The following is a 22,398-nucleotide window of genomic DNA, read 5'->3' as shown; positions in this document are numbered from 1 at the left end:
AAAAGAATAAACACTGGAACTTACCTTTTTTGCAGTCCACCTCACCGCCGCCACTGGCGGTCATCGCGGGGTGCGTTTCGGGGCGTATGGGTCTGGTGCAAGTCGAAACTATTGCCGGTGTTGCAACGAGAGCCGTTGCACACCTGGCCTAGCTCTCCCCAGCGGTGTTTCTAAGCGCCGCCGCATAACCTGACTGGAGGATCGCGCCCCAACGCAAAAGACCTCCGTGCCCCATTTTGTGCCACGGAAGGTTGAAACCCGGAGTGCAAACGACCCGAAAATCCAGCCCATAGACGTCTAATTAAACTTTCATATAATGTAAGTTGTTGATTGCTGCATGTAAGATAAACATGAGCATTGATGTAAACATTGAGGATGTAATGGGCAGGGTGGATAAAGGGGAACCAGTGGATGTGGTGTATTTAGATTTCCAGAAGGCATTTGATAAAGTGCCACATAGAGTATAAAAGCAGAGAAGTCCTACTACAACTGTACAGGGTAATGGTGAGGCCACACCGAGAGTACTGCGTAGTTTTGGTCTCTGTACTTAAGGAAGGATATGCTTACATTGGAGGCAGTTCAGAGAAGGTTCACTAGGTTTATTCTGGAGATGAGGGGGTTGACTTATGAAGATAGGTTGAGTAGGTTGGGCCTGTACTCATTGGAGTTTAGAAAAATGAGAGGTGATCTTAACACAACATGTAAGATAATGAGGGGGCTCGGCTCGACAAGGTGGATGCAGTAAGGATATTTCCACTCATAGGGGAAACTAGAACTAGGGGCCACAGTCTCAGAATAAGATGCCACCCATTTAAAACTGGAGGAATTTCTTCTCCCAGAGGGTTGTAAATCTGTGGAATTCTCTGCCCCAGAGAGTTGTGGAGGCTGGGTCACTGAATATATTTAAGGCGGAGATAGAGAGATTTTTAAGTGATGAGGGAATAAAGGGTTATGGGGAGCGAGCAGGGAAGGGAATCTATGATCAGATCAGCCATGGTCTTATTAAATGGCAGAGCAGACTCGAGGGGCCAAATGACCGACTCCTGCTCCTATTTCTTATGTTCTTATGATCCAGGTTGTAGGGAAGGTGAACAGAATAGTTAACTGCATATAGCAAAATAGTTCAATATTGTTAACTTGAACAATACCCCAACTCTTCCTAAAATAAAACAAATGCTGTCTGAAGGTTGTTATGTTCAGAATAAATCCACAGGACTGTATCGCAAGCTCAAACCGTTGTGACCTTTAGCTCTTTATTCAGACTCCAGAGTGGGGAAGCAGCATGGTGAATCACCTTTTATAACTGGTTGCTCCAGGGTGCACAGGTGACCCTTAGGTCTCCCACAGCTGTGCCCCCTAGTGGCAAGTCTTACAATTTGGTAAGGTTTACATACATACTAAAATCGTGATTGTCGTAAGCAATTACGGTTATCATAAGCAGTCCCTCGGAATCGAGGAAGACTTGCTTCCACTCCTGAAGTGAGTTCTTTGGTGGCTGAACAGTCCAATATGAGAACCACAGACTCTGTCACAGGTGGGACAGACATTTGTTGAGGGAAGGGGCGGGTGGGATTGGTTTGCCGCACGCTCCTTCCGCTGCCTGCGCCTGACCTCTTTACACTTTCAACGTTGAGATTCGAAGAGCTCAACGCCCTTCCGGATGCACTTTCTCCACCTAGGGCAGTCTTTGGCCAGGAACTCCCAGGTGTCAGTGGTATTGTCTCACTTTACCAGGGAGGCTTTGAGGGTGACCTTGTAACGTTTCCGCTGCCCACCTTTGGCTCGTTTGCCATGAAGGAGCTCCGCATAGAGCATTTGCTTAGGGAATCTCGTGTCTGGCATGCGAACTATATGGCCTGCCCAGCGAAGCTGATCGAGTGTGGTCAGTGCTTCAATGCTGGGGATGTTGGCCTGGTCGAGGACACTGATGTTGGTGCGCCTGTCCTCCCAGGGGATTTGCAGGATCTTGCAGAGACATCGTTGGTGATATATCTCCAGCGACTTGAGGTGTCTTCTGTACATCGTCTATGCCTCTGATCCATACAGGAGGGCGAGTATTACTTACAGCCCTGTAGACCATGAGCTTGGTGGTAGGCTTGAGGGCCTGGTCTTCAAACACTCTTTTCCTCAGGCGGCTGAAGGCTGCACTGGCGCACTGGAGGCGATGTTGAATCTCCACATTAATGTATGCTTTTGTTGATAAGAGGCTCCCGAGGTACGGGAAATGGTCCACGTTGTCGTGGGCCACGGCATGAATCTTGAGGACTGTGGGCAGTGCTGTGCGGCAGTGACAGGCTGGTGGAGGACCTTTGTCTTACGGATGTTTAGCGTAAGGCCCATGCTTTCATATGCCTCAGTGAATACATTGACTATATCCTGGAGTTCAGCCTCAGAATGTGCGCAGACGCAGGTGTCGTCCGCATACTGTAGCTCAAGGACAGAGGTTGGGGTGATCTTGGACCTGGCCTGGAGGTGGCGTAGGTTAAACAGCTTCCCACTGGTTCTGTAGTTTAGTTCCACTCCAGCGGGGAGCTTGTTGACTGTGAGGTGGAGCATGGCAGTGAGGAAAATTGAGAAGAGGGTTGGGGCGATGACACAGTCCTGTTTGACTCCGGTCCGGACATGGATTGGGTCTGTAATGGATTCATTGGTAAGGATCATGGTCTGCATGTCATCATGGAGCAGGCGAAGGATGCTGACAAACTTTTGGGGGCATCCGAAATGGAGGAAGATGCTCCATAAACCCTCATGGTTAACAGTGTCAAAAGCCTTTGTAAGATCGAAAAAGGCCATGCAAAGGGCTGGCGCTGCTCCCTGCATTTTTCCTGCAGCTGTCGCGCTGCAAAGATCATGTCTGTTATGCCTCATAGAGGACAAAATCCGCACAGTGATTCCGGGAGGAGCTCCTCGGCCACAGGGAGAAGACGATTGAGGAGAACTCTAGCGACAACTTTCCCAGTGGCTGATAGCAGGGAGATTCCCCTGTAGTTGCTGCAGTCGGACTTGTCCCCCTTTTTAAAAATGGTCACAATCACCGCATCTCTCAGATCTCCCAGCATGCTCTCCTCCTTCCAGATGAGAGAGATGAGGTCATGTATCCGCGCCAACAGAGCCTCTCCGCCATATTTAAGTGCCTTAGCAGGGATGTCATCCGCACCTGTAGCCTTGTTATTCTTGAGCTGTTTTATGGTTGGCAATGTTGGGGTTTCACTGAGGTGGTGGCGGGTTGCATGCTGCGGGATGGAGTCGAGAACACTCGAGTCAAAGGCAAAGTCTCGATTAACGAGTTCTTCAAAGTGCTCCTTCCAGCGGGCCCTGATAGCCTCGGGTCCTTGATGAGTGTTTCACCGTTTTTGGCCAGGATTGGGGTGGGGCCTTGGGAGTTTGGACCATAGATGGCCTTGACTGCAATGAAAAATCCTTGCATATCGTGGCTGTCGGCCAGTTATTGTATCTCTTGTGCTTTCTCCATCCACCACCTGTTCTTTAGGTCCCGGGTTTTTTGTTGGACCTCAGCCTTGAGCCGTCTGTAATGTTGCTTTGCTGCTCCTTGCTTGAGGCTCAGAAATGCTCTGCGCTTGCGATCTATTAGTTCTTGGATCTCCTGATCATTTTCATCAAACTAATCCTGGTGTTTTCTGGTTGCGTGACCAAGTGTCTCTTCACAGGCACTGGTTATAGAGGCCTGGAGGACAGACCAAGCACTGTGAGGATTCAGCATCTCAGGGTCATCAAGGCACGCCAGGTTGGCTGTGAGACGCTGACTGTATGTGGAGCTTTATGCGGAGCTCTTTCGTGGTAAACGAGCCAAAGGAGGACAGGGGAAACATTATAAGGACACCCTCAAAAGCCTCCCTGGTAAAGTGCAACATTACCACTGACACCTGGGAGATCCTGGCCGAAGACCGCCCGAGGTGGAGAAAGTGCATCCGGGAGGGTGTTGAGCTCTCGAGTCTCAACGCAAAGAGCGTGAAGAGGCCAAGTGCAGGCAGTGGAAGGAGCGCGCAGCAAACCAGCCCCACCGATTCCTTCCCTTGACAAATGTCTGTCCCACCTGTGACAGGGTCTGTGGCTCTCGTATCGGACTGTTCAGCCGTCAAAGAACTCACTTAGGGAGTGGAAGCAAGTCTTCCTCTATTCCGAGGGACTGACTATGATGATGGTATAGGGCTGACTTAGCTGGGTCTTTAAGTGCCCCGACATTAACTTTTTTGCGGCACTGCTTCTGCTGTCACCTCTGCTTTGGGGCTAGGTTAATGTCGATGGATCGGATTAGGCGGTGGTCCATCCAGCAGTCATCAGCTCTTGTCATGGCACGGGTGATGCGCACATCCTTGCGATCCCTGGCTCGGACGATGACATAGTCGAGCAGGTGCCAGTGTTTGGAGCGAGGGTGTTGCCACGATGCCTTGTATTTGTCCCTCTGGTGGAACAGGGTGTTGGTGATGAGGAGTTCATGTTCTAGACATTTTGTCAGGAGTAGGGTACCGCTGGAGTTGGCTTTCCCTACCCCCTCTCTGCTAATCACATCTCCCCAGAGGGCTGTGTCTTTGCCGACCTTGGCATTAAAGTCACCTAGGAAGATCAATTTGTCGCCCGTGGGGACGCAGGACAGGGATGTCTCGAGGTTGGAATAAAAACCCTCTTTAACCTCATCCATTGCATCGAGTGTTGGGGCGTACGCACTGATGACTGTGGCGCATTGGTTCTGGGATAGGATAAGAGAAAGAGTCATGAGGCGTTCGTTAACCCTGCAGGGGGAGTCTTTGAGGCGGTCGACCAGCTCATTTTTGACAGCGAAGCCCACTCCATGAAGGCGGTGCTCTTCCTCTGGTTTTCCTTTCTAGAAAAAGATGCAAACCTTGTTCCTTGAGCTGGCCTTCCCCTGCCCGCTGGGTCTCACTTAGAGCGGCGATGTCGATGTTAAAACGTCTAAGTTCCCGGGCAACTATGGCGGTGCGGCATGAGGGTTGAACCTGCCGAAGGGACTCCGGGGCCAATCGTCCAAAGGGACCAAGCTGCTGTAATTTCTTCAAGGGGCCGGAATTCCATCCAAGACTTACATCTTAAACTTTTAATCAACGTTTAATCAACTTTTAATCACCTTTTAAACAATTTGGGAAAACTTTTATAACCTACTACTGACTTACATTTTACACTTTTTACAGAAACTTTTAAATAACTTTGGAAACCTTGCAAGAAACTTTTTAAAACATCCCTCGGAACCCCAGCGGACAGCTAACCTTCCTAATGCCTGCCCCCCAGCCAAGCCTCGGGCCACCTATCAATGGCACTATTTGGCACCGAGCCGGCGGCCAACATCTCACCGTAGGCATTTAGGCCCATACAGCAGGGCCTGGTCTCCAGTCATCTTGGACCCCCTTGCCACTGGACCAAGACCTTGCTCAGTTAAGCCCGTGTGGTTTATTAAAGTAAGTGATATATAGATCATTAGTGTATGATAGTATGTGCTGAACCTGAAGCCAAGATAATGTAAGTCTTGCCATTTATATATTTTTGAAAATTAAGAATATTTTTATTGTATTGTCATTAACTTAAAATTAAAATTTTATGCCATATTACTGAGTGCTTCTACAGGCCATAATTATGGGAGCAGAATCACCACAAGGACCACAGTGGTTCAGGAGGAAGACCTGCCACCTCTCAAAGCAACTAGAGATGGGAAATAAATAGAGCCCTCCCAGTGTCATTATGGCATGCAGCATTTGCTGGTGATGCTGCTGATGGAATAATGATAGTCCATCAAGAAGAAAAATGTTACAATAACTGTTTACCACTCTGATTTCATGAGCCAATATTAGTGAGGCAAAAGTTTCAATATGGTGAAATAGGTGAACTTTAATAGCTTGTCTGTTTTGAAATGCATATTAAATAAAAGAAACACAGAAATAAAAACATGCATTTACATAGTGCCTTTCACAATCTCAGGACAACCCAAACGTTTTACAGCCATTGAAGTATTTTTGAAGTGCAGTCACTGTTGCAATGTAGGAAATGTAGCAGCCAATTGCACACAGCAAGCTCCCACAAACAGCAATTAAATAAATTACCGGATAACCAAACTGGTGAAGGAGGATTTCCTGGAGTGTATTCGGGATGGTTTTCTGGACCAATATGTCGAGGAACCAACTAGAAGGTTGGCCATCCTAGACTGGGTGATGTGTAATGAGAAAGGACTAATTAGCAATCTTGTAGTGCGAGGCCCATGGGGAAGAGTGACCATAATATGGTAGAATTCTTTATTAAGATGGAGAGTGACACAGTTAATTCAGAGACTAGAGTCCTGAACTTAAGGAAAGGTAACTTCGATGGTATGAGACGTGAATTGGCTAGAATAGACTGGCAAATGATACTTAAAGGGTTGACGGTGGATAGGCAATGGCAGACATTTAAATATCACATGGATGAACTTCAACAATTGTACATCCCTGTCTGGAGTAAAAATAAAATCGGGAAGGTGGCTCAACTGTGGCTAACAAGGGAAATAAGGGATAGTGTTAAATCCAAGGAAGAGGCATATAAATTGGCCAGAGAAAGCAGCAAACCTGACAACTGGGAGAAATTTAGAATCCAGCAGAGGAGGACAAAGGAGGGGGAAAATAGAGTATGAGAGGAAGCTTGCTGGGAACATAAAAACTGACTGCAAAAGCTTCTATAGATATGTGAAGAGAAAGAGATTAGTGAAGACAAATGTAGGTCCCTTGCAGTCAGAATCAAGTAAATTTATAATGGGGAACAGAGAAATGGCAGACTAATTGAACAAATGTTTTGGTTCTGTCTTCATGAAGGAAGACACGAATAACCTTCTGGAAATACTAGGGAGCAGAGGCTCTAGCGAGAAGGAGGAAATGAAGGAAATCCTTATTAGTCAGGAAATTGTGTTAGGGAAATTGATGGGATTGAAGGCCGATAAATCCCCAGGGCCTGATAGTCTGCATTCTAGAGTATTTAAGGAAGTGGCTCGAGAAATAGTGGATGCATTGGTGATCATTTTCCAACATTCTATCAGCTCTGGATCAGTTCCTGTGGACTGGAGGGTAGCTAATGTAACACCAATTTTTTAAAAAGGAGGGAGAGAGAAAACAGATAATTATAGACCGGTTAGCCTGACATCAGTCGTGGGGAAAATGTTGGAATCAATTATTAAAGATTAAATAGTAGTGCATTTGGAAAGCAGTGACAATATCGGTCCAAGACAGCATGAATTTATGAAAGGGAAATCAGGTTTGACAAATCTTCTGGAATTTTTTTGAGGATGTAACTAGTAGAGTGGACAAGGGAGAACCAGTGGATGTGGTGTATTTGGGACTTTCAAAAAGCTTTTGACAAGGTCCCACACAAGAGATTGTTGTGCAAAATTAAAGCTCATGGTATTGGGGGTAATGTATTGACATGGATAGAGAACTGGTTGGCAGACAGGAAGCAGAGAGTCGGGATAAATGGATCCTTTTCAGAATGGCAGGCAGTGACTAGTGGGGTGCTGCAGGGCTCAGTGCTGGGACCACAGCTATTTTACAATATACATCAAAGATTTAGGTGAAGGAATTGAGTGCAATATCTCCAAGTTTGCAGATGACACAAAGCTGGGTGGCGGTGTGAGCTGTGAGGAGGACGCTAAGAGGATGCAGGGTGACTTGGACAGGTTAGGTGAGTGGACAAATGCATGGCAGATGCAGTATAATGTGGATAAATGTGAGGTTATCCACGGTGGCAAAAATGTGAAGGCAGAATATTATCTGAATGGCGGCATATTAGGAAAAGTGGAGGTACAACGAGACCTGGGTGTCATGGTACATCAGTCATTGAAGGTTGGCATGCAGGTACAGCAGGCTGTGAAGAAGGCAAATGGCATGTTGGCCTTCATAGTTAGGGGATTTGAGTATAGGAACAGGGAGGTCATACTGCAATTGTACAGGGCCTTGGTGAGGCCTCATCTGGAATATTGTGTTCAGTTTTGGTCTCCTAATCTGAGGAAGGACGTTCTTGCTATTGAGGGAGTGCAGTGAAGGTTCACCAGACTGATTCCCGGGATGGTAGAACTGACATATTCGGAGAGACTGGATCGACTGGGATGGAGAATGAAACAGTTAATTCAGAGACCATGGTCCAGAACTTAAAGAAGGCTAACTTTGAAGGTATGAGGCGTGAATTGGCTGGGATGGATTGGCGAATGATACTTAAGGGGTTGACTGTGGATGGGCAATGGCAGACATTTAGAGACCGCATGGATGAACTACAACAATTGTACATTCCTGTCTGGCATAAAAATAAAAAAGGGAAGGTGGCTCAACCATGGCTATCAGGGGAAATCAGGGATAGTATTAAAGCCAAGGAAGTGGCATACAAATTGGCCAGAAATAGCAATGAACCTGGGGACTGGGAGAAATTTAGAACTCAGCAGAGGAGGACAAAGGGTTTGATTAGGGCAGGGAAAATGGAGTATGAGAAGAAGCTTGCAGGGAACATTAAGACGGATTGCAAAAGTTTCTATAGATATGTAAAGAGAAAAAGGTTAGTAAAGACAAACGTAGGTCCCCTGCAGTCAGAATCAGGGGAAGTCATAACGGGGAACAAAGAAATGGCGGACCAATTGAACAAGTACTTTGGTTCGGTATTCACGAAGGAGGACACGAACAACCTTCCGGTTATAAAAGGGGTCGGGGGGTCTAGTAAGGAGGAGGAACTGAGGGAAATCCTTATTATCTGGGAAATTGTGTTGGGGAAATTGATGGGATTGAAGGCCGATAAATCCCCAGGGCCTGATGGACTGCATCCCAGAGTACTTAAGGAGGTGGCCTTGGAAATAGTGGATGCGTTGACAGTCATTTTCCAACATTCCTTTGACTCTGGATCAGTTCCTATAGAGTGGAGGGTAGCCAATGTAACCCCACTTTTTAAAAAAGGAGGGAGAGAGAAAACAGGGAATTATAGAACGGTCAGCCTGACATCGGTAGTGGGTAAAATAATGGAATCAATTATTAAGGATGTCATAGCAGTGCATTTGGAAAGAGGTGACATGATAGGTCCAAGTCAGCATGGATTTGTGAAAGGGAAATCATGCTTGACAAATCTTCTGGAATTTTTTGAGGATGTTTCCAGTAGAGTGGACAAGGGAGAACCAGTTGATGTGGTATATTTGGACTTTCAGAAGGCGTTCGACAAGGTCCCGCACAAGAGATTGATTTGCAAAGTTAGAGCACATGGGATTGGGGGTAGTGTACTGACATGGATTGAGAACTGGTTGTCAGACAGGAAGCAAAGAGTAGGAGTAAATGGGTACTTTTCAGAATGGCAGGCAGTGACTAGTGGGGTACCGCAAGGTTCTGTGCTGGGGCCCCAGCTGTTTACACTGTACATTAATGATTTAGATGAGGGGATTAAATGTAGTATCTCCAAATTTGCGGATGACACTAAGTTGGGTGGCAGTGTGAGCTGCGAGGAGGATGCTGTGAGGCTGGGTTAGGTGAGTGGGCAAATGCATGGCAGATGAAGTATAATGTGGATAAATGTGAGGTTATCCACTTTGGTGGTAAAAACAGAGAGACAGACTATTATCTGAATGGTGACAGATTAGGAAAAGGGGAGGTGCAAAGAGACCTGGGTGTCATGGTACATCAGTCATTGAAGGTTGGCATGCAGGTGCAGCAGGCGGTTAAGAAAGCAAATGGCATGTTGGCCTTCATAGCGAGGGGATTTGAGTACAGGGGCAGGGAGGTGTTGCTGCAGTTGTACAGGGCCTTGGTGAGGCCACACCTGGAGTATTGTGTACAGCTTTGGTCTCCTAACCTGAGGAAGGACATTCTTGCTATTGAGGGAGTGCAGTGAAGGTTCACCAGACTGATTCCTGGGATGGCGGGACTGACCTATCAAGAAAGACTGGATCAACTGGGCTTGTATTCACTGGAGTTCAGAAGAATGAGAGGGGACCTCATAGAAACATTTAAAATTCTGACGGGGTTCGACAGGTTAGATGCAGGAAGAATGTTCCCAATGTTGGGGAAGTCCAGAACCAGAGGTCACAGTCTAAGGATAAGGGGTAAGCCATTTAGGACCGAGATGCGGAGGAACTTCTTCACCCAGAGAGTGGTGAACCTGTGGAATTCTCTACCACAGAAAGTTGTTGAGGCCAATTCACTAAATATATTCAAAAAGGAGTTAGATGAGGTCCTTACTACTAGGGGGATCAAGGGGTATGGCGAGAAAGCAGGAATGGGGTACTGAAGTTGAATGTTCAGCCATGAACTCATTGAATGGCGGTGCAGGCTAGAAGGGCCGAATGGCCTACTCCTGCACCTATTTTCTATGTTTCTATGTTTACATCCACCTGAGAGGGCAGACATCAGTTTAACATCTCATTCAAAAAATGACACCTTTGACAGTGCACTAGATTATGTGATTATGTGCTCAAGTCGCTGAAGTGGAGCTTGAACCAACAACCTCTGACTCGGAGGTGAGAGTGCGCCACTGAGCTAAGGCTGACACCTTCGATGTATATAAATGGATATGATATATAAATAAATACATAATAAGGCCATAATGTTTATTGTGACAAGTGGTATATGTATGAAGTAGTTTTTTTTTTATGTACATATTTGACAAATACTTAGATATTTCAGGGGATTTCCTGATAGTTGTAACTAAGAGTGAGGTAGAATGTGTGAATTTTTTAAGCCACTTTAGCCCAGTTTTCTTAGCCACCTATGAGGCTACATCTGTATAGATATATTAGTGAGACACCTTTGGAATGCGAGATACCAGTGTGAAACTTGCCATTCTCACCCATGGGGGCCTTTCTGCATCTTTGCTGTAAACAATGTCGCAGTATGAAGCTGATACTGCTACCCTTCAAGCCTTTGAATCCCTCTTTTAAAATGAATGGGAAAATCACAATTCATGTAGTTATACATAAACATCAGAGTGCAAGTTCTGTGATTTGGCTGTAAATAGATGCCCTTGTGCTCAGCCTCATCTGCTGAGACAGCTGCTCCACTGTGAACCCTGGCTGAGATGTTAAACGGTGAACCCTGTACAAAACATAGCACCTCTAATCCTATCCGCATAGCAGCCAAACCCAGGAAACATAATATCTGGTCTCTCACAGATACTAAGGTCTTGTGGTATTTTCATCAGATATGGATGTTACAATGTGGGGTTCGTGTGTGTTTTTTTTATTTATGTGTGACATCTGCAACAGATCTGGTAACTCATGGTTGTTGGGGATGGAGGCAGAAATAAAATTATTTATACAGAATTTTATGGGAACTATTTAGTCAAGATTTCAGCAAAACAATTACTTAAAAAAAAGTCTGTAAACAATCAATAAATAGTGTGCTGTCACAGATGTGCAGCAAATACTAAAGCAGAAGAGACATGTTGATGTACATAATTGCTTTTTTTTTAGAGACCAGTTCGGAGCCACACCTTAGCACTTAGTTCAACTCCTTTCCTGTTGATATTTATGCAGACCCGTAGACCGACTTGTTTCAAATGAAGAACTGCATTGCTTTAATATCTGTCTATTTGGTCATTTATAAGAAAACACCATGTTTAATTTATTTGGGAAGTTTAGGAGAAATGCTAGAAAGCTTGTGTATTTTTTTATATATAAGCTCCCAAAAATTGACTGAAAAGATTTTTACAGGTATATCTTTCTCTATTCAAGAATAACTAATTTTACTAAACTCTCATAAGCTATTGACCATTTAATAAAAAATTGACTTTTAAGAACATAATTAGGAGCAGGCATAGGCCATTCTGCTATTCAATAAGATCAGGGCTGATCATCGACCTCAACTCCACTTTCCTGCACTATCCCCATATCCCTTGATTCCCTTAATATTCATACATCTATCGATCTCTGTCTTGAATATACTCAACGACTGAGTATTCACAGCCCTCTGAGATATTGAATTCCAAAAATTCACCACTCTGTGAAGAAATTTCTCCTCGTCTTAGTCCTAAATGGCCCTTATTCTGAGACTGTGACCCCTGGTTCTAGACTCCCCAGCCAGGGGGAACATCCTCCCTGCATCTACCCTGTCAAGCCCTGTAAGAATTTTGCATGTTTTAATGAGATAATTTCTCATTCTTCAAAACTCTAGAGAATATAGGCCTGGTCTACTCAAACTCTCCTCAGGACAATCTCCCCCCACCCTCCCACCCCCAATTCCCAGGAATCAGTCTGGTGAAGCTTTGATGCACTCCTTCTATGGCAAATGTAATATATGCTCACGGCTTTGTAGAGCTGTTGCATTGTGAGTGGCTCAGCCAGTTACATGATATTCACAAGACTCAGTAAAACCCCAGTCAGTTGGGTCTAGGTCATCCACGAGATATGCAGTTGTGTGCCTAGCGGATGAACTGGTAATGTATAGTTTGATTGTTAAATCTTTATAAACCAACTAGTTCTTAATAGCAATGTGTTGCTATGAATTCTTAAGCAAGAACCCATGAAACAAATATATTACAGCAAGTATATCCTTCCTTAGGTAAGGAGACCAAAACTGTACACACTACTCCAGGTGTGGTCTCATCAGCACCCTATATAATTGCAGCAAAAGGTCTTTACTCTTATACTCAAATCCTCTTGTAATAAAGGCCAACATACCATTTGCTTTCTTAATTGCTTGTTGTACCGGCATGTTAACTTTCAGTGATTTGTGTACAAGGACATCCAGGTCCCAACATTTCCCAATTGCTCACCGTTTAAAAAATACTCTGCTTTTCCATTTTTCCTACCCTAATTTTGTTTAATAACCTCTTGTGTAGCACCTTATCAAATGCCTTCTGAAAATCCAAATACACCACATTCACTGGTTCCCCCTTTTCTTTTCTGCTAGATACAACCTCAAAAAGCTCCAACAGATTTGTCAAAACATCATTTCCCTTTCATAAATCTGTGTTGACTCTGCTGAATTTTATTATTTTCTAAGTACCCTGTTACCAAGTTCTTAATAATAGATTCTAGCATTTTCCCTACTACTGATGTCAGGCTAACTGGTCTGTAGTTCCACATTTTCTCTCTCCCTCCTTTCTTAAATAGTGGGGTTACATTTGCTACCTTCCAATCCACGGGAACCTTTCTAGAATCTATGGAATTTTGGAAGATGACAACCAATGCATCCACTACATGAAAAGCCACCTCTTTCGAAACCCTTGGATGTAGGCCATCAGGTGCAGGGGATTTATCGTCTTTCAGTTTCATTAATTTTTCTAGTATTTTTTTATTAATACTAATTTCTTTCAGTTCTTCATTCTGGCTGGACCCTTGGTTCTCCACTATTTCAGGGAGTTTTTTGCATATTCTTCCGTGAAGACAGACACAAAGTGTTTGTTTAATTTCTCTGCCATTTCCTTATGCCCCATTATAATTTCTCCTGTCTCAGCCTATAAGGGACCCATGTTTACTTTTGCTAATCTTTTCTGTTTTACATACCTACAGAAGTTTTTATAGTCTGTTTTTATGTCTCTCACTAGTTTACTCTCGTATTCTATTTTACCTTTCTTTTATCAATTTATTCATCCTCTTTTGCAGATTTCTAAAATCCTCCCAATCCTCAGGCTTACTGCTCTTTTTGGCAACATTATAAGCCTCTTCCTTTGATCTAATAAAATCTTTAACTTCTCTTGTTAGTCACGGTTGGACTACTTTTCCTGTGGAGTTTTTGTGCCTTAAAGGAATGTATATTTGTTGTAAATTATGTATACTTTAAATGCTAGCCATTGCTTGTCTACTGTCATAACTTTTTAATGTTGTTTCTTAATTTACCTTAGTCAACTCGCCGCTCATACCTACTTAGTTTGCTTTAAGATTTAAGATCCTAGTTTTGAATTTAACTAAATTAAGTTTCAAACTTAATATAAAATTCTATCATATTATGGTCACTCTTCTCTAAGGGCCCCTTTACTACAAGGTTATTAATTAACCTTTTCTCATTGCACAATACTAGATCTAAAATAGTCTGCTCCCTAGTTGGTTCCTCAACATACTGATCTAGAAAACTATCTTGCATACATTCCATGAATTTGGTTTACCCTTGTCACATGTGCCTCTACTTTCCTGATTTATACTCTGCCCTACATTACAACTACTGTTTGGGGGGGGGGGGGGGCTGTAAACAACTCCCACCAATCCTTTCACCCACCCAAACTGATTCCATTTCTTGATTTTCGGAGCTAAGATCCTTTCTCTCTACTGTCTTTATCTAGCCCTCCTCTTTTTCCAATTTGCCTCTCTTCTAAAAGTTATGTATCCTGGGGTATTTAGTTCCTAACCTTGGTCATTTTGTAACCATGTCTCTGTAATGGTTATTAGATCAAATGTATTCATTTCTATCTGTGATATTAATTCATGTATGTTGTTGCAAATTCTTCATGCACTCAGATGTAGTACTTTTAACTTTGACTTCTTTCTATTTTTTCCCTGATGTCACCTTAGTCACTGATGTCCTATTACCTTTGTTACTCTCTCTGTCCCTTCCTGACCGACTCTGTTTATTTTAACCCAAAACTCCGCTCTGATCCAGAGCCTTGACAATTTCTCTTGCTGCTTTTAAATTTACTCTTTTTCCTTTTACTTTACACTGAGAGGAAAAAACACCACTAAAGAAGGTTTTGCATTCTGCCATTATCTCCTACATTTAATGTAGTGTGCACGTGTATGTTCTTTAAGGGGTTTTGTTTTGCCAAGTGCTCCTCTTTGAGTTTTTTCCATGTAACTCTTGAAGGAATCACATTACAAACTAATATCTAATGTGCCAGTGTCTTTCGACAGATTTATGCTCATCCATTTTTAAGATTGGGAGAGATTTGTACCATCGGGAATATTGTGCAGATGGTTTTTATTATTATCCTTACAATCTGTGAAATGCTAGATTGCATTATTTTATTCTTCCTTTGTATTTCTATAATAAATTATGAGATTCTGTTTATATTAGCAATTAGTTAACAATGTTCCAGAAGTAGAGAAGAATATGTTTTCTTCAGTCCTATATAATTATTTAGTTAGTGAAGTTAGTTTTTGGGATTATGTCTGGTGCATTTACGCCACAAGTTTGGCATCCATGTGAAATAACAATGCTAAACTTGTGCTGTATAACGTTATGTCCCAATCTGACTTCAGGGTGAGACTTCAATGTACCCTAATTCTCTTTGAGTAGTCACTCTGCCATCTCCCCTCAAAATACCAGTTTCCCCTAATAACCCTGACTTCCTTGCGCATAGCTTGGATATGTTTCTCATGCGCAATGAATGGGTAAGAAATGTATTATGCATGCCTCTTCCTTATCTTGCAGATAATGGTTTGTCAATGATACTAGGTTGAGAGTGGTATGAGCAGACAGTGTTGAGTCTATTGCCCACCTCATGTCACTCTGCTCAAATAAACCAGAGCTTTGCATGTGCGTACTATGTGCATACACATGTACCAATGGACATCCAAATACTAGTGACATTTTTCTGTGTTTGATGAGAACTTGACAGAACTTAGAAATGTAAAGGTAGTACAGTACAGTGGCTACTTTTAAAACTTTTTAATGTTTTCTGTGAGACTTGCTATTTTTTAGGGAGAGGATTTCTCTTCTAATATTGCTGAAAATTTGTTAAAGTGATTGAATTTTGTCTTTAAATGTACGTGGATGAGCAGTTTTACATTTAAAAAAAATTGTGCTTTGTAAAATTTTATAATTTAATTTAAAATTGAAGATACTTAGCATTCAGTAGTTTTGGACAAGTTGTACAGAAAGGAGGGAGTAAGGTGTGTTGTGGGAAAATAATGTCTGCTCAGCCCCGAATTCAATTTTGGATATTGGTAGCTGTGTATATTGTAGTTAATTTTTTTAATTAATTCACGAGATGTGGACATCGCTGGCAAGGCCAGCATTTATTGCCCATCCATAATTGCCCTTGAGAAGGTGGTGCCTTCTTGAACCGCTGCAGTCCGTGTGGTGATACTTCTTTGCAGGGGTTTGATGAGAATCAACCACATTGCTGTGGGTTTGGAGTCACATATAGGTTAAACCAGGTAAGGACGGCAGATTTCCTTCCCTAAAAGAAATTAGTGAACCAGATTTGTTTTTGTAACAATCTAGTAGATTTTATTCCAGATTTATTTAATTAACTGAATTATAGGGCCCAAGTATTGGCCTCAGTTGCTCCAAATTCAAATTCTCGGGCATTTAGTTTGCTCCAGTTCTCGTCAGTTAGAACAGTTTCACTTTGGAACAGAATTTTATTTCCAAAAGGGGGCGTGTCCGGCCACTTACGCCTGATTTCAAAGTTTCGGCAGTGAAAACTTACTCCAAACTAACTTAGAATGGAGTAAGTGAAGATTTTTGTACGCTCGAAAAAACCTTGTCTGCACTTTAGAAAATCAGGCGTAGGGAATGGGGGTGGGGGGGGTTTAAAGGGAAGTTTACAAACATTAAACACTTCAGTTTTACAAATAAAGAGCCATCATCAATAATAAATGATAAAAACATCAATAAATCAACCAATAAATCAATCAAAAAAAATTAATAAATATTTTTTTTTAAATCAATAAATGAAACATTTTCTACTTACCGACTGCAGCACCGGGAGCCCTCCAACAGCGTGCTGGGATGCCCCCCCCCCCCCCAGTGTGTCTCTGTCAGTGTCTCTATCTCTCTGTGTGTGTGTCTCTCACTCTCTGTCTGTGTTTCTGACAGCGAGGGAGGGGGCAGGGGGAGGGGAGGGGAGGGAGGGAGGCAGAGGGGGAGGGAGGGATGGAGGAGAAGAAGAGGAGGGTGGAGGAGAAGGGGAGAGGGGGGGGGAAGAAGGAGAAGGAGAAGGGGGAGGGAGGCTGAACGGGCCCGGCCTGGCTGGGCCCAAGACTTCGGGCAGGGCCCGTCCCCAGCACCAGATTTACAGATAGATGGCATTGGGTCGGGTCGGGTCCGGGGTCGGGAGCGCATCGGGTTCAGAGCGCGGGGGTGGTGGGAGGTCGGTTGGTTCGGTTCGGTTCGGGTCGGGGGGTGGGGAGTGAGGGAGGGAGAGGGAGGTCAGGTGGGGGGGAGCGCGGGTTGGGTCCAGTCCGGAGGGTCGGGTCCGGAGGCGGGAGTCGGGGTCGGGTCCGGTCCGGGGGCGGGGGGAAGCGGGAGTCGAGTCGGGTCGGGAGGAAGCAGGAACTGGCCGTGGGAGAAGCCTTATTCACGCAGCCCCAGTGAGGCCATTCGGCCAGGGGCCGCATGCTTTGGGCCCCTCCCACACAGTTTTGGGTGCCTGGAGCTACTGCACATGTGCGCCCACTGTTGCGCGCATGTGCAGAGGTCCCGGCACTGTTTTCAGCGCAGGGACCTAGCTCCGCCCCCCACAGCTCCTGTTGTGCCGCGCCCGGCTCCAGAGGACCAGCAGGGAGCCAGAGAATCTGTAAATTTTATTTTAGGCGCACTTTGTGGCGCGAAAAATGGGCGTCCAGGTCGGGGCTGCGCCGTTGTAGGCGCGGCCCGAAACTTGGGCCCATAAATTCCACAGCTGCTGTGGTGGGATTTGAACTCGTGTCTCTGGATCATTCGTCTAGGCCTCTGGATTATGAGTCCAGTACCATATTCTACCATTCCCAGTAGAATCATAGAATGGTTACAGCACAGAAGAGGCCATTCGGTCTGTCAAGCCCGTGCCAGCTCTCTGTAGAGCACTTCAGCTAGTTCCACTGACAAAAGTATTAGCACAATTTTGATGATTATATGGTCACCAATTATTTTAATGTGGCACCTACACAGCTTTTTCATTCCTGTATGTGTAGGTGCTGATGCATATGTGGGAGTATGCCCCAACCACTGAATACAGACAAAGGAAGCACAAATCCTATTTCAAAAAAATGTATAAAAAAACAGCTGATACTATAATCTTGGTAGGATCTGTCAACATGCACATCACTGGGTGTGTATTACTAGATGATGTGGCGATTTGAGGCATCGACCTTGGACTGGTTTTCTTCTGTTTTCTATATGTTGCAAGGATGGCTTTGTGTTGTATTGCTGGTCATGTATTGTGCTGTTCTAATTCATGGGTAGCTTTATTTGATAGATTCTTGACATATAATTCCTGCCTATGATTATTAAGAGCATTAGGAGCAGGAGTAGGCCATTCAGCCCCTCGAGCCTTCTCTGCCACTCAGTTAGATCATGGCTCAATTCCATTTACCCACATGTGCCCCATATCCCTTGATACCCTTGCCTAACAAAAATCATTCGATCTCAGCCTTGAAGGGTCCAATTGTCCGAACATCCACAGCCTTTTGGGGAGAGAATTCCAGATTTCTACTACCTTTTGTGTAAAAAAAGTGCTGCTTGAGTTCACTCCTGAGTGGATTAGCTCTCATTTTAAAATGATGTCCCCTTGTTCTTGATTCCCCCATGAGACAAAATAGTTTCTCTGTATCTATCCTATTAAATCCTTTTAACATTTTAAACCCCTCAATCAGATCTCCCCTCAATCTTCTATAGTCAAGGGAATACAAACCAAGTTTATGCAACCTGCCCTCATAATTTAACCCTCTAAGCCCCGATACCATTCTGGTGAATATGTACTGCAGTCCCTCCAAGGCCAATGAGGTACTATGCCCAAACTGAATGCAGTACTTCAGATGGGCCTTATCGAAATCTCGACCTCCGAAAAGAATGACTCCGACACTTACAGCTCCAGCAGAAGTTTCTTTAATTCGCTTGCTAGCCAGGGGTAGGTCACACTCAGTCAAGGGCTAAGTGAACACCTCCGAAATGGTACAGTTTCACAAGATATTTATACAGTAAAACCCAAGTTATGGCCTCTCCCTGTGTATTGCTCTGTCTCACAGTCAGTGAATACAGATAAAGAGTTAATTACTATATCCTGGTCCTGACATGGTTTACAGATATTTCCTTTTGTCAGGGTTATCAGTTGGCCAGCCGGCCATTACTCCATGAGTCATAGGTAATGGGCTATCACCTGTCTTGTATTGTGTCAGGATTGTTCAATTTCCTGGTCAGTTTATCGTTTACATCAAAAGGATGAGGTCTCTACAAGAGATAGTGGCTGGTGGAATGGAGTACATAGGAAAGGTGGGGTGACATGGAACTGGTGTCGTGTAGACAATAGGAGAGCACCATTGGGGGGATACTTGTCTCAGCATGACTTGTCTCCTAGTTGTCTGATGGCCATCAGCCATCTCAAACCAGGTTTAGCTGTTTATGCAAGCTGACTACTAAAAAGCAGAAAGTTCCGGAAATACCAGGACTCCATTTTGATATATATTGCAAGGGGCACACAAATACCGTGTGGTATCAGCTTAGATAAAAATACATTCCCCCATTTTATCCTTCACAAGGACAACTCAATCCATTCTGATCTTGTCCAGTCTCTCCATTTCCATTTCCACACAAGAGCCTTCAGCAGTTGTTGCTACCATAACTCTAGCCATGATCTCGGTAGGTAACATAGTTTCTCCCACCCTGGCACAGCAACACTTAATGACGACAAATAATAGATACAGGGCGAAGGCTATCAGCAGGAATATGATCAAACCCTGTCCCACAGATTTCCCCAGGGCTCCCAACCATCCTGATGCCCAACCCCACAAGGTGATACCATCCTGGCCAACTGTCTGTTTATACTCTATTACCTTTTTCCTGATGTTTTCAGCTAGACTGCTGATATCTTCTGACTTATCCGGGATATACGTACAGCATTCTTCACCTATTAATGCGCATGTCCCTCCCTCCTTGGCTAGGAGATAATCTAAGGCCATACGATTTTGGAGAGCTACTGTTCGAATAGCTACCATTTCATCATTCACCCCTTCAAAGGCTTGGGAAGTTGCGTTGGCTACTGATTCGACTAAGTTTGCCAGTTCCTGTAACTGCCATTCGGTCGATGCTATTCCATAGGGTGGCACCATTACCTTGAATATTCCGTTTAGCCACGTCAAATCCCGTTTAAATCTGTGACTTCCATAGGCCTCCCTTAGAGTCTTTACTGATCTGATAAAGGGTACCACATATCCTAAGTAACAGGACCCTGGTAACCATGGCTGGTAACCATGGGTAGGCTTTATGGCCACAAATAAAGTAGGTGCAATTATAGGACGTCCGCTCCTGGTCCTTTCGCACTATCCCTACTCGAGTGGTCTCACTTTCCCACCCTTCACCTGGGGCTTTGTTATGGACCGTTGTCCAGCCAACGGTTGCTATCTTTCTCCCATCAGTGGGATTAGTTGTGGCTTGCCATGTAATCATTTGGGAACACTTGCTGCATCCCATTTCTGGTCCTGTAGTCTCATTACTCACTAGGCATATTATACCTTCAGGATTTCCTATTTTGGGAGTAATGCTTAGGAAGGGAGGCTGATGGTTATTATCATAATTGGGCTGGTACCATCCCTGGAAGGCTGTAAGTTTATACCCTGCCGACCTCCATTCTGTTTGCTTCTTCGTTTCTGGCCCCTTAGTTAGGTTTGTCCTATTTTCTCGATTAGTTTCTTTTGCTTTTTCGCCAGATGGCGGGTAATGGACCCTTCTGATCCCCACTCGTGTTTACTGGCGTAAAAATAAAAAAGGGAAGGTGGCTCAACCATGGCTATCAAGGGAAATCGGGGATAGTATTATACTATCAGGAAAGTGGCATACAAATTGGCCAGAAAAAGCAGCGAACCCGGGGACTGGGAGATATTTAGAACTCAGCAGAGGAGGACAAAGGGTTTGATTAGGGCAGGGAAAATGGAGTACGAGAAGAAGCTTGCAGGGAACATTAAGGCGGATTGCAAAAGTTTCTATAGATATGTAAAGAGAAAAAGGTTAGTAAAGACAAACGTAGGTCCCCTGCAGTCAGAATCAGGGGAAGTCATAACGGGGAACAAAGAAATGGCGGACCAATTGAACAAGTACTTTGGTTCGGTATTCACTAAGGAGGACACAAACAACCTTCCGGATATAAAAGGGGTCGGAGGGTCTAGTAAGGAGGAACTAAGGGAAATCCTTATTAGTCGGGAAATTGTGTTGGGGAAATTGATGGGATTGAAGGCTGATAAATCCCCAGGGCTTGATGGACTGCATCCCAGAGTACTTAAGGAGGTGGCCTTGGAAATAGCGGATGCATTGACAGTCATTTTCCAACATTCCATTGACTCTGGATCAGTTCCTATAGAGTGGAGGGTAGTCAATGTAACCCCACTTTTTAAAAAAGGAGGGAGAGAGATAACAGGGAATTATAGAGCGGTCAGCCTGACATCAGTAGTGGGTAAAATGATGGAATCAATTATTAAGGATGTCATAGCAGCGCATTTGGAAAGAGGTGATATGAGAGGTCCAAGTCAGCATGGATTTGTGAAAGGGAAATCATGCTTGACAAATCTTCTGGAATTTTTTGAGGATGTTTCCAGTAGAGTGGACAAGGGAGAATCAGTTGATGTGGTATATTTGGACTTTCAGAAGTCTTTCGACAAGGTCCCACACAAGAGATTAATGTGCAAAGTTAAAGCACATGGGATTGGGGGTAGTGTGCTGACATGGATTGAGAACTGGTTGTCAGACAGGAAGCAAAGAGTAGGAGTAAATGGGGACTTTTCAGAATGGCAGGCAGTGACTAGTGGGGTACCGCAAGGTTCTGTGCTGGGGCCCCAGCTGTTTACACTGTACATTAATGATTTAGACGAGGGGATTAAATGTAGTATCTCCAAATTTGCGGATGACACTAAGTTGGGTGGCAGTGTGAGCTGCGAGGAGGATGCTATGAGGCTGCAGAGCGACTTGGATAGGTTAGGTGAGTGGGCAAATGCATGGCAGATGAAGTATAATGTGGATAAATGTGAGGTTATCCACTTTGGTGGTAAAAACAGAGAGACAGACTATTATCTGAATGGTGACAGATTAGGAAAAGGGGAGGTGCAAAGAGACCTGGGTGTCATGGTACATCAGTCATTGAAGGTTGGCATGCAGGTATAGCAGGCGGTTAAGAAAGCAAATGGCATGTTGGCCTTCATAGCGAGGGGATTTGAGTACAGGGGCAGGGAGGTGTTGCTACAGTTGTACAGGGCTTTGGTGAGGCCACACCTGGAGTATTGTGTACAGTTTTGGTCTCCTAACCTGAGGAAGGACATTCTTGCTATTGAGGGAGTGCAGCGAAGGTTCACCAGACTGATTCCCGGGATGGCGGGACTGACCTATCAAGAAAGACTGGATCAATTGGGCTTGTATTCACTGGAGTTCAGAAGAATGAGAGGGGACCTCATAGAAACGTTTAAAATTCTGGGGTTCGACAGGTTAGATGCAGGAAGAATGTTCCCAATGTTGGGGAAGTCCAGAACCAGGGGACACAGTCTAAGGATAAGGGGTAAGCCATTTAGGACCGAGATGAGGAGGAATTTCTTCACCGAGAGTGGTGAAC

The 22,398-nt window shown here is 44.4% G+C and overlaps 1 protein-coding gene across 1 annotated transcript in view; it reads left to right on the top strand.

The window, feature by feature from the left end:
- Nucleotides 1–22,398, top strand: part of trim66 (tripartite motif containing 66) — a 338,218-nt gene that overhangs the window by 104,613 nt on the left and 211,207 nt on the right. The gene's annotated exons all lie outside the window — the stretch shown is intronic.

Source organism: Pristiophorus japonicus, chromosome 14 (genome assembly GCF_044704955.1).
Source record: "Pristiophorus japonicus isolate sPriJap1 chromosome 14, sPriJap1.hap1, whole genome shotgun sequence".
In the NCBI taxonomy this organism is placed as follows: domain Eukaryota; kingdom Metazoa; phylum Chordata; class Chondrichthyes; family Pristiophoridae; genus Pristiophorus; species Pristiophorus japonicus.
Note: the sequence above shows the minus strand (reverse complement) of the source record. Positions and strands in the feature narration are given on the sequence as shown.